At 37.4% G+C, this 13,443-nt stretch overlaps 1 protein-coding gene across 1 annotated transcript in view; it reads left to right on the top strand.

Annotated features, from left to right (window-relative positions):
* The window catches only part of EPHA6 (EPH receptor A6), an 852,487-nt gene that overhangs the window by 825,060 nt on the left and 13,984 nt on the right, over window positions 1-13,443 (top strand). The window lies entirely within an intron of this gene.

Here is a 13,443-nt window from a genome sequence, read left to right as displayed (position 1 = left end):
ACCCTCCCAGTCATGACAACCGAAACTGCCCCCAAACATTGCCCAGTCAGAGATGGAGTATAAAAATCACTCCCAGTTAGAAGCCACTGCTTTAGAGCTAGAAAGATCGGGGTTGAAATCCCAGCTCTGCAGTTCACGGGCCATGTACTCTTAGGCAAGGGGTTTCAGCTTTCTGAGACACTGTCTATAATGGGGTTCAAAATACTCAACTGCAGGATTTGAAAAAGTGAAAGATAACATATATAAAGCACCTGGTACATAGAAGGTATTTAATTAACCAATGGTAATAATCATAGCTTGCAATTTCTGAATTTATTATGAGCCAAGTATTTTAGGATATTGGCTCATTTAATCCTCAGAATAATTCTTTAAGATAGATACTCTTTTTACTCCCATTTGTAGATACGAGGCTTTCTAGAAAGTTTAAACAACTTACCCAAGGTTACTAGATGGTTAACGATAGAACTGAAGTTGAAGCCCCCTACTTACTCCTAAGTGCATGCTTTTACCCTCTGAGCTATACCGTAGAAGTCTAATTTTCAAAGGAGTCTCCATACCACGCAAGCTCTACGTAATGAGATCAAAGCATCTTTAATTATGTATGCCACTGTGTCACAAGAGAAGTGTTTTCATTGTTTCCTGTCAGCAAAAGAATGTGGATTGACTCACTGTTGTTTGGAACTATAAATCTTTTCTGCAGTATTTTTTTGTCTTGATGTTAAAAATTTATAAAATGTACTATATTTATTATATTTCTTAAAAATATTTAAGGCAGTAGCTTAAAATAAAATTCTAATCATCAATATATTTAGCCTATTACCAGAAACATGTCACAGGCACATTGAAGCTGTATAGTTCCTTGCTGTTTTCTAGCATTTTTGTCTTTTTTTTTTTAAGGTACTGCAGGATAATGTTCTATGTTATTTTCATCCAAGTTCAAAATAATTGTTGTTTACTACATAATAGGAATACATTGTAATGCTAGGAGCTACACTGGCTCCAAAGAGGACACCAAGGGCACTGCAGTTCTTCCAACACTTACACTGTGTAATGTGCTTAACCGAAGAAAATGCAAGCAAAACATGAACAGCAGGCAACATTAAATAATCAAATCCCTACAGAGCTAATATGTAGGAAAAAAACTAGCACCACATAAATGAGAGGCAACTTAGCTCAAACTAATGATGTGAATGCAAGACTGGAGACTTGGATTTTGTTTGTTTTGTTTTTTTCCCTGACATGCTGCTGTTTTAGAAAAAAAAGAAAGGATGAATGAATGAAAAAGAAAGGAAGGGAGGAAGGAAGGAAAGGAAGGAAGGAAGGGAGGGAGGAAGGGAGGGAGGGAAGGAAGGATTCACCTTGAAGCAATTTGAAACCCAAATGCCTTCTAGGTATGGTATCATTTAGGTATATGCTACACAACTAGTTCAGTTTCCCAAAAAGAGAACCACTATCAGAGAACATCTCATTTGAGGCTTAGTAGGAAACATAATACTGCCTCATTGTTTTGGGGTTTTTTTTCTCCTTACTTTTCAAAAGCTTTTATATAATAGTGAGTTTTGCTTTAGATTGCTTTCTGAAACTTACCTGAAGAAAAAAATTAGAGTTCAGCTTTAGGATACTTTTTTATATAGATGATGTGGTTAGAAATAACCTTTTGACCTTACCTGAACTGATCCCTCTTTTCAAAATTTGAGAAGGAAGAAAATAACCTTTTACCATATTTCGTATTTGTCTTCATAATTTTATAACCTTTCTCAATTATAGGTCAGTATTTCAGCCAAGAATGGTGGATGTGTAGAATCCACTTACCTCAAATGCAGTATAATTTTATGACTCAGAGAGTCCAGTCATTTCCAATTTTTGTCACTGATTAGATTTTCCAAACTCTACTTTATTATGTAATGGTCCTTGTGTAATGATCTGTGTAAGATACAGTAAACTGCTAAAGGCCCATTCCCATTATTTCAACCTTCCATATTACAGAGGGAATTTTTGCACTTGTTTGATTATGTTTCTACCAAAGTAATTTTCAAAATGACCTTCTTTTTCTCAATTTTTCAATAATTCCTACTATTGGTACACAGGCAAGGGCAACATTTTAATTAAATACACACTAATTACACTAACATGATGCATGTCTGTTACAGAGGCAAGAGTAATAGAGGATATTATGAGATTCAATCAATCACCATTGTAAGTAATTCAAATAGTAAGGTTTCAAGTAGAGGAAACCAATAACCAGTATGCTACTAACACAGTATAATTTTCAAGGGAAATTTTTTTTTCTAAATGACCACAAAGCTAGAAGATATATACATACCAGCAACGTTCTCATAAAAAATTAATTATACCTTCAATTTCTATTTGGAAGAAATTGACAGTCTACTGCTCTTATAATTTTTATAATTATTTTTTTCTCTTTAAAACGTATTTACAAAGAGGGCTTTTTTCTTTTTGCCAATTAGGACAAATATCTTGTTTTTATTATATTCATCTATAAAATGTAGAAAATGCCAGATTGTTACAGTAAAAGAAGTTCTTGTCAGATGCTAGATTCTATATCTTTTTTTAAAACATTTATTTTTTATTGAAGTATAGTTGAATTACAATGTTGTGTTAATTACTGCTATACAGCAAAGTGACTCAGTTATACATATATATACATTCTTTTCCTTTATGGTTTATCCCAGGATATTGAATATAGTTCCCTGTCCTATACAGTAGGACCTTGCTGTTATCCATTCTGTATATTCCATCTGCTAATCCCAAACTCCCAATCCAACCCTCTCCCAGCTCCCTCCCTCTTGGCAACCACCAGTCTATTCTCTATGTCCCTGATTCTGTTTCTGTTTCATAGATAGGTTCATTTGTGTCATTTTTTAGATTCCACATATAAGTGATATCATATGGTATTTGTCTTTCATTTTCTGACTTACTTCACTTAGTATAATAATCTCTAATTGCATCCATGTTGCTGCAAATGGCATTATTTTGTTCTTCTTTATGGCTGAGTAGTACTCCATTGTATATATGTACCACATCTTCTTTATCCATTCATCTGTCAATGGACATTTAGGTTGTTTCCATGTCTTGACTCTTGTGAATAGTGCTGCTATGAACAAAGGGGTGCATGTATCTTTTTGAATTATACTTTTGTCTGGATATATGCCCAGGAATGGGATTGTGGATCATATGGTAATTCGATTTTTAGTTTTCTGAGGAACCTCCATACGGTTTTCCACAGTGGCTGCACCAACTTACATTCCCACCAACACTGTAAGAGGGTTCCCTTTTCTCCACACCCTCTCCAGCATTTGTTATTTGTAGACTTTTTAATGATGGTCATTCTGACTGGCATGAGGTGATACCTCACTGTAGTTTTGATTTGCATTTCTCTAATAATTAGTGATGTTGAGCATCTTTTCATGTGCCTATTGGCCATCTGTATTTCTTCTTTGGAGAAATGTCTCAAAGAGGATATTTTAAAATCCCCTTTTCCTTTGTACTCATAAACTATTTTTCCATAGCTTTCTGATATCTTTAGTGGGCCCAGGAAATATGTTATTAAAGTTGCCTATTATCTTTCTAAAATTGAAATGATGCATCAGTGAAGAAATATCTGGTTTTTTCCTAGAGAGTGCTTGGGAAAATGGACCTGAGTTTTAAGAACATTGTCTTCTTAAAGAAACAATTATTTCAGAAAAGTAGATTTGGAATGTGTGTTTATATTTCCAAAAAGTATACTTTGTTGGAGGGGAACTGGCATAGTAGTGAACATCATGGTTCCCCATAAGAACAAAAAATTTTACAATTTGTATGGAAACACAAAAGACCCCAAATAGCCAAAGCAATTTTGAGAAAGAAAAATGGAGCTGGAAGAATCAGGCTCCCTGACTTCAGACTATACTACAAAGGTACAGTAATCAGGACAGTATGGTCCTGGCACAAAAACAGAAATATAGATCAATGGAACAGGATAGAAATCCCAGAGATAAATCCATGCACATATGGTCACCTTATCTTTTATAAAGGAAGCAAGAATATACAGTGGAGAAAAGACAGCCTCTTCAATAAGTGGTACCTGGAAAACTGGACAGCTACATGTAAAAGAATGAAAGTAGAACACTCCCTAACATCATACACAAAAATAAACTCAAAATGGATTAAAGACCTAAATGTAAGACCAGACACTATTAAACTCTTAGAGGAATACTTAGGAATAACACTCTTTGACAGAAACCACAGCAAGATCTTTTTTGACCCACCTCCTAGAGTAATGGAAATAAAAACAAAATAAACAAGTGGGACCTAATTAAACTTAAAGCTTTTGCATAGCAAAGGAAACTATAAACAAGATGAAAAGATAACCCTCAGAAAGGAAGAAAATATTTTCAAATGAAGCAGCTGACAAGGGATTAATCTACAAAATATACAAACAGCTCATGCAGCTCAATATCAAAAAAATAAACAACCCAAGCAAAAAATGGGCAGAAAACCTAAATAGACATTTTCCCAAAGAAGACATGCAGATGGCCAAGAGGCACATGAAAAGATGCTCAACATCACTATTAGAGAAATGCAGATCAAAACTACAATGAGGTATCACCTCATACCAGTCAGAATGGCCATCATCAAAAAATCTACAAACAGGGCTTCCCTGGTGGCACAGTGGTTGAGAATCTGCCTGCCAATGCAGGGGACAGGGGTTCGAGCCCTGGTCTGGGAAGATCCCACATGACGCGGAGCAACTGGGCCCGTGAGCCACAATTACTGAGCCTGCGCGTCTGGAGCCTGTGCTCCGCAACAAGAGAGGCCGCGATAGTGAGAGGCCCGCGCACCGCGATGAGGAGTGGGCCCCTCTTGCCGCAACTAGAGAAAGCCCTCGCAGAGAAATGAAGACCCAACACAGCCATAAATAAAAAATAAATCAATTAATTTTAAAAAATCTACAAACAATATAAATGCTGGAGAGGGTGTGGAGAAAAGGGAACTCTCTTGTACTGTTGGTGGGAATATAAATTGATACATCCACTATGGAGAACAGTATGGAGGTTCCTTAAAAAACTAAAAATAGAGCTACCATATGACCCAGAATGTACCCTGAGAAAACCGTAATTCAAAAAGACACATGCACCACAATGTTCATTGCAGCACTATTTACAAAAGCCAGGTCATGGAAACAACCTAAATGTCCATCAACAGATGAATAGATAAAGAAGATATGTGGTACATACATACAATGGAATATTACTCAGTCATAAAAAGGAATGAAATTTGGTCATTTGTAGAGATGTGGATGGACCTAGAGTCTGTCATACGGAGTGAAGTAAGTCAGAAGAGAAAAACAAATATCATATATTAACACATATATGTGGAATCTAGAAAAATGGTACAGATGAACCTATTTGCAGGGCAGAAATAGAGACGCAGACATAGAGGACAGACATGTGGACATAGGAGAATGGGGAGAGGGGCTGGGATGAATTGGGAATTGGGATTGACATATATACACTACCATGTGTAAAATAGATAGCTAGTGGGAACCTGATGTATAGCACAGGAAGCTCAGCTCCATGCTCTTTGGTGACCTAGATGGGTGGGATGGGGGGTTGGGAAGGACGTCCAAGAGGGAGGGGATATGTATACATATAGCTTATTCACTTCGTTGTACATCAGAAACTAACAGAATATTGTAAAGCAACTATACCCCAATTAAAAATCCAAAACAAAAACATCATGGTTCCCCAAACCTTCCTAGTCTTAGTTTACTGGGATATAGTCTGTCCCTATCTGGATTTTTGTCTCTCTGCACCAGGAGCCCTGTGGGAAACAGTCCTTTCAAAGGAAGCCAAATCTAGATCTGGACGCTACAGAACTTGGAGATCAAGAGATGTTACCAGACGTCCTGCAGATTAAGCGTTCAGTTTCACTGACTCTAGAAACATCGTTTTTTGAGCTGAAAAGTACAATCACAAGTACTGAATCCAGTTTCCTTTTCTTAATGGGGAGACAGAGACTTTCCTAGGAGCAGAGCTTGTTCATGACAGTTTAGGACAACAATGCAGTTCAGGTGACTCCTTCACTAATGCTCTTTCCACTACTTAAAAACTGAAGCATAGTTGCTTAGAAGGTGTTAATTATCTCAGTTTCAAGAAGTGTGACTTTTGGGAATTCCTTGGTGGTCCAGTGTTTAGGACTCAGCACTTTCACTGCTGAGGGCCCGGGTTCAATCCCTGGCTGGGAAACTATGATCCCACAAGCCGTGTGATGTGGCCAAAAAAAAAAAAAGTGTGACTTTCAACTCTTAGGGCTAAAGATTTTCCAAACCATAAATCATATCATCAGCAACCTTTTAACCTATGAATCCTACACTTCATATTTTCCCCCATTTTGTCCACTCATTCAACAATCTGAAAGGTGGTAACCTACTAAGGACAAGCACTCTCCATTTTTATAGATCCTTGACATTCTATTTCAACTTCCAAAAAATGAGGTTAGAGAACTGTCTTAAGTGTAAGGTTTTAAGAAATTCTTCATCTTAAAGTTTGAAAGGAAATCTTAGGTTTCCATGCCTTAATGATTTAAATTATAAATTAGCTTTGGAAAAATTATTTTCTGTCTGTATCTTATTCTTTCATCACTCTGTCCCCCTTTTTTTCTAATGTACACTGAATTTCATTTGGATTTTGATTGTTTTTCAGTGAATTATAAATGCTGTATGTTGAAAAATATTGACTAAGAAAATAGGTATAATATTATAAATGTTATTGACATATAACTACTTCTTTCCTTTCTTTTTTTCTTTTCTTCTTTTGCCTATGCAGACACAATCATTATATTGCATATCAGGAAAATACATTACCAGTGTTTTCAGTATTACTGTTTTATAAACCTAAATGTCCTAATATCTATAAGTAATCATTATCACAAAAAGTAAGGATATACTGGCACTCTGCTTCACCATCCCCCTTCAACCTGAAATTAAGGTTGATGAATTAAATTCATCAACAAAGCCATCATGAATATTTAGAGGGAAGATAGAAGTAAAATCATTTCACAGTCCATTTACTAGTGTATATTTCAGCCCTTGCTAAAATTTTGAGACAGTTTCTTTTAAAATAACTTTTTAAATAACTAAATTCAATGTGCTTCTCTTTAGGAGTTGTTTAGCAGTGTTATAATAATGTGATTCCCTGCACAGCCCAAGCAGTCCTTGTTCAATAGTATTGTTCAGGGATATCTCGGTGTCTTCATATTGACTGTCTACTCCTTGTTTGCCTAGTTTAATAAAAGGTGCACATTGCCTGCTTTGATTCAGAAACTGTCAACACAATTGGAAAACTCATCAGATTCAGCAAGAGCAGAACAGTCTGCTACGTGTCCCAACTGAGCCTTGTGTAGATTCTAGGCTGCTAAAAATTGCAGTGTCATTGACAAGGAACCAGTACGATCTATTTAGAATAACCAGCCAGGTTTTAGATGATAATTTCTGACAGAATCTAATTTCTTCTACCTCTGCATAGAAGTTATCACTGCAGTCATTTTCATATTTTTTCACTTTGTTTTAATTTTCTTCTTACATTTTAAAATAAGGGTATAACCTTGCATAACTCTTCTCCGAAGGATGACAGCCTACAGCTATCATAAAACCATACTGTTAACAAAATTCTCTCTAGTTAATTATCACCCCTTCATATCCTAAAACAATAAACCTCATTTAGTCTTTTAGACAAAACACCCCATATGCTCCTGGCTCCCTGTCAGTCCTTGACTAGGGAATCAGAAATACCTATAAAACAAAACTTCCCACAAAAGACATGTTAATGAAGATAAAGGTTAATATAAAGCTTTCATAGATCACATATATGACAATTGGAGCTCACTCTTTGACTTGACAAGGCATTGTTTTAGATGCTGGGAACATATGGAAAAAAGAAACAGTTCCTGCTCTTGAACTCGGCTTGCCCAGCTGAGAGACGGCAAGTGTTTTGTAGTGGCCAAAGCAAAGGGGAAACAGGACGCAGCCAGAGGTGAGGACTGAGAGCCAGGGTCATGGTGAGCCACTGCAGAACTTCAGGAACGTGATCACAGTTTCACATCAGCAGGATTGCTTTGGATGCACTACGGGAGATGATTGAGGGAGGAAAAGGGGAGACAAAAAGACTAGTTAGGCAGCTGTTGCAGTGATCAAAATGAAAAATAAATCATTTGAAGAGAGGATTAAAACTGGAGCAGATTTAAAATACATGAAGGTGGTGGAATCAACGTGTCTTAAGTTAATTTTGAGCACCCGGAAAGGCAAAGGCCCAGATGACTCCCTGATCTCTGACCTAAATCACTGGAAAAAGAATGGTACCCTTTTCAGAGGACAGAAATGCCAAAGCAGGGGCTTTCCTGGCGGGGCAGTGGTTAAGAATCCGCCTGCCAATGCAGGCGACACGGGTTTGAGCCCTGGTTCGGGAAGATCCCACATGCCACGGAGCAACTAAGCCCGTGCGCCACAACTACTGAGCCTGTGCTCTAGAGCCCATGAGCCACAACTACTGAGCCCACATGCCACAACTACTGAAGCTCGCACGCCGCAACTACTGAAGCCAGCATGCATACAGCCCATGCTCCGCGACAAGAGAAGCCACTGCAATGAGAAGCCCACGTACCACAACGAAGAGTAGGCCCTGCTCACCACAGCTAGAGAAAGCCCACACACAGCAACGAAGACCCAACACAGCCAAAAATAAAGTTAATTGATTAATTAATTAATTTAATTAATGCCAAAGCAGGAACAGGGTTAGTTTTGAACAAAAAAAATCATGGCACCTATATGACAACTCTATGAAGTGGTATGTCCCATAGACAATAGATGGAGAAATCTGGAGAGAAAGCTGAGCTGGAGCTGCAAGCATAAAAGTCATGAGCAAGTAGGAGAGAGGGAAAGCATGGAGTGTGTAAATGTGTAAGGGAGGCTCAAGAGCTAATTCTGGGAGAAAGGGTCAGGTATGTGGCTCAAGACTCAGGACAGATTTTTCTCTACCACTATCACGCTTCAGAGGCTACCAAGGTGATAATATTAGTCCATTCTTCAGGGCATTATTAGCTATGTGATATTGACCCAATCTGTTCATTAGTTTGTGCTTCAGTTTTCTTACCTACAAAATATGTAGAACCACACTCACATAGGTATCTTGAGATCTAAATAAGGTAAGCTGTGTTAAAACACCTAGCCCGGAAATTGACATATAATAAGCTCTCAAAGTTGTATATGTTACTTGAATCCGAAACCAGAAAGATCATAGAAAATTTAACTCATGGTCACTCCAGCCCCAACATTGCTTCTCCTCCTTTGTCTTCTATCTTTACTAGTTGACCAAGCCAAAAACCTAGAAGTCATTTTTCTCTTCTCCCTCTACTTCCATACCCAATTTCACCCTAATCCCGCATTCCTGTCAGATCAGTCTATTTCTTGTACCCCACGTCCACTGCTTTCACTAAGGCCATCCTGACCTCTCTCCTGGATCACTGCAAGCCTCCTTCGGGCTTCCCATGCCCTCCGATGCACTCTTCACATTGCAGCCAGAGTGAGCTTCCAAAAGACAAATCTAATGTCATTTACTTGCTAAAACCCTTTGCATAAAGTCTGTATTTATAGCATGCAAAATCATTCATGATCTCAAGAAATATAGTTTTTACTTAACCTTTGAGCCTCAAATCTCACCATTCCTCTCTTTGAAGACTCTATTCTAGCTGCAGAAATCTACTTTCACTCCCTGATCAGGTCACATCTCCTCTCTTGGACCCATCTAGCCTAGTCGACCCTGCTACCTTCTACATTCAGTTCACCTCCTCTGAGAAGCCTCCCCAAGGCTGGGTTAGGTACTCCTCTGAGAAGTTTCCATAACTCCCTGTTCTACATGGCACTTACCATATTCAGACTCCCTGGTCACCTTCGCTAGATTATACATTTCCTAAAGACAGAAATATTTCTTACTCATTATGTTATCCCTTATACACGGTATGCTCAATAGTATATTTTAAGTGATTAATATATATCTGTTTGGATAAATAAATTAAAAATCCGTTAGAAAGATGTTGTGTCTTTTAACCATCTTCGTGAATCATATTGCTTAAATCTCTTCTCTAGCTACCTTCAAAACCGGAATTTTTACGTGTGTGATCTTCAACAAATTAAACCTCTCTGTGTTTAAGTTCCTTGTCTGTAAACTGAGGATAACAATAGTACCTACCTCATAGTATTACTGTAAGGATTAAAAGAGTTGATGCATGTAAGTCATTTAGAAATGGCACCTGGAAGTTTCCAAGAGCTCTCAGTAATTGTTAGCTGTTATTATTATTGTCACTGTTGTTACTGTTGTTATTAATATTTTCCTATAAGGTGGGAACTTCATGTTTGACATCTGTCATGAACCAGGGCTCAGGACATATTTCACAAAGTCACAAGTTAAAGGACAGAGGAAGCTTTAAAGCCAGAGGTCAGCAAGAAGCAATGTCATGAGTCCCTGAACCTCCCACTCTCCCCCACAGAAAGGCATTCTGGGACCAGACATGTTGCTGAACACATTATGGATAAAGGTTCCAGGTGAAGGACCACACTTTCTTGTCACTCTGTCTTCTTACAGGCCAATCATGAGAGCAACTTTGTCAAAAGAGAGTAAACAGCCTGCTTGACACCAAGCAGGCTGGATGTGAGTGTCAGCTGTTTACAGCAGTTGTCTGGAAAAGTCAGCTCCCCAGCAGCTAAGGACTTTTGGGTAAATGGGAAATAGTAAACCTTCTGGACAGGAGTAAGAAACCACCAGTCTTTACAGGAAGTTGACGTTGGGTCCAGTGCCCTCTGTCTTAGAAAAGAGCAAGGCCCAATCTCACCTGGCCGTTGTCTAGCCAAACCAGGGAGAAATTATATCATTTTGAACAATACTACTTGATACCCCAGTTTTTTTATTAATATTTCCTTCTGAGGTACTTCAAATGCTGTCATGCTTCTGCTTTGAATCCGTCTTGGGTAGCTTGAGACTCCAGGTTTTCTAAGAGTCTGCTCTCTATCAAGACAAATTCCAAAATTTCTTCTAATAGCTTTTGTTTTTGTCAATAACATTTATTAATGTGTCAGGCACCATACTAAGGGATGAGAATACCAAATATAGGAACATAATTCCTTCTTTGAAGTATGTTTATCCTGAGAGGAAGCAGATGAAATATTACAATACAATGTAACAGATGCAATAATAGAAATGTGTGCAGGACTCAGAAGCACTCAGAAATTACTCTGTTCAGCCAGAGATTACATTTTGCAAACTATGAAGTAAATATGTTTTTGATTTACCCAGAATATAAAGCTTAGGATCCAAGTAAAAACATTGAAACCCAATTAGCAGATGTATGACAATAGATAAAATGGTAATCATCACTCCTAAAATTACATCAGTTGATATAAAATTGGAGAGGAAGATGTTATCATGAGAACTGAAAAGCATTCCTGGGGAATAGCCAGAGGAAAAGTTTGGAAGCTAAAAGGAACAAAGTTCAAATTTCAGCTCTACCACCTATGCTGTGTGAATTTAGGCAAGTTTCCTAACATCTCTGAGTCTAAATTTTCTCATTTAAAAATAGGGATAATAATAACTACCATATTGAGTTATTTTAAGCAGTAAATGAAGAAAACTATGCAAAACATCTAGCACATGGTGCTCAATAAAGGCAGCTAATTTTTTTCTCAGACTATAACTTCACTTGTCATCTATTTTATTCTATGCACTTATAATTAGGTAACTGTGAAATCGACTAGAGAGCTCTCCTGGGGTGGGATTTTAAAGTCTTTCTATAATGGAGTTCTATCCTATTTTTCTTAGTTACTTTTCAAAACTATCCACAGTAGTTTTGATGCATTATAAGCATTTTTATACACATCCTGTTTTACTAAAATGTGTTGCAAAATGTCTTAAAATTCAAGCCTAGTTGGTAGCAAAAGTAGTCAGAAAACAGATGAGAAAAAATCCTATTCAATAATGGAATATAAAATGAACAGAAAAAAAGCTAGTATCCTGACAGGTTAAAGTGTTTTGGTCACAAAGACACAGATGGGATTATGAGAAATTCCCTATTACTAAAAAAGCTAAAGCTTAGCAGTTAAGAGGTTCCTGAAGACATATTTTTGCTTCTTTTTACAGACTGCCTCTAGCATAAATTATAGATATTTTAGAGTCATGTCAAATAGTGTCAATTAAAAAAGAAATTAAAATGAGATGTGGTGTTTTTTTTTTATTATTATAGAAAATGAAAGTGTGTAGATGGTGGTACAATAAAGAGAGCACTGATAACAATATTTACACTTACATTTTTGTATTTCTGTTGTTGGCACAGGGAAGAGGTAAGCTTGAATTGTGCCTGTCTTTAAATATTCGTCTGTCCCTCAATTTTCCCACATCAAAAATGGGGGAATATCAACGGAAAAGCTTGGGTCCTAGCCCACCAGACACCTCCATTTTGAGGGGCAGGGGAAAGATGCCGACACAGGACCATAAGATGCACCTTTTAAAAGACCTTCATTTTTCCTCACAAGGTGGCATTTTAGGGGGGTGGGGGGCTGGGGATTTCAGAGAGCCTGCCCTGCTTTAGGCAAATCCTGAGCAACAATCCTTTAAAAACCCTCCCAGAGAACCACCTAGTCTACAAAAATGTGGTTCCAGTTCAGTGCCCTCTCTATGCAAAGTTTTTCTTTTTAACTGTTTTGTTAAATTTTAACAATTGGGAAATTTTGAAAGCTGCTTTACACACTTCCTTGCCTTCTTAAAATAAAAGCAGATGAATGTTAAAAAAAAAAAAATGGGGTAAATAAACCCGTTCCTTTGTCTTTCTCCCAGAGATAATGTAAGAATAGTCACGTGAATACCTTTGAACACTTTATTAAAAAATAAGCTACATAAATTCCAGGTCAACTTTATTGCATTGTTAGGAAATTCCCAGTGGGTAGTATATTAAACAGATAAATAGATAAATACCTTACCTTATCTTGTATGTGATTTCCTAAGTAAGTACTAAAAAAAAAAATACAGTTATCTTGTTGTTACTCTTAACTTTGGCTTCTTATCCTGTCCCTAAAGCTACACTGTCCTATAGAGTAGCCACTTGCCACATGTGGCTATTTAAAATTTAATGTCAATTAATTAAAGTAAAACTAAAAATTCAGTTCCTCAGTCTTACTAGCCACATTTCAAATGCTCAATAGCCACATGTGACTACTTGCCACCATGTTGGACAGAGAGAACATTTCCGTCATCACAGAAAGTTCTGTTGCAGAGTACTGGCCCAGAGGATACTCCGGCTGAATGTCCTGTTGCTCTGTGACCTGAAGCTGGGCACTGATAGCATTCAAAGATTAAATGACCTTAGAAGTTCTGAAAGGACTTCACGTCAGTGTCAGACTAA

Source organism: Balaenoptera musculus, chromosome 4, assembly GCF_009873245.2.
Source record: "Balaenoptera musculus isolate JJ_BM4_2016_0621 chromosome 4, mBalMus1.pri.v3, whole genome shotgun sequence".
Lineage (NCBI taxonomy): Eukaryota > Metazoa > Chordata > Mammalia > Artiodactyla > Balaenopteridae > Balaenoptera > Balaenoptera musculus.
The sequence above is the reverse complement of the archived record's forward strand: the minus strand, read 5'-3'. Positions and strand labels throughout refer to the sequence as shown.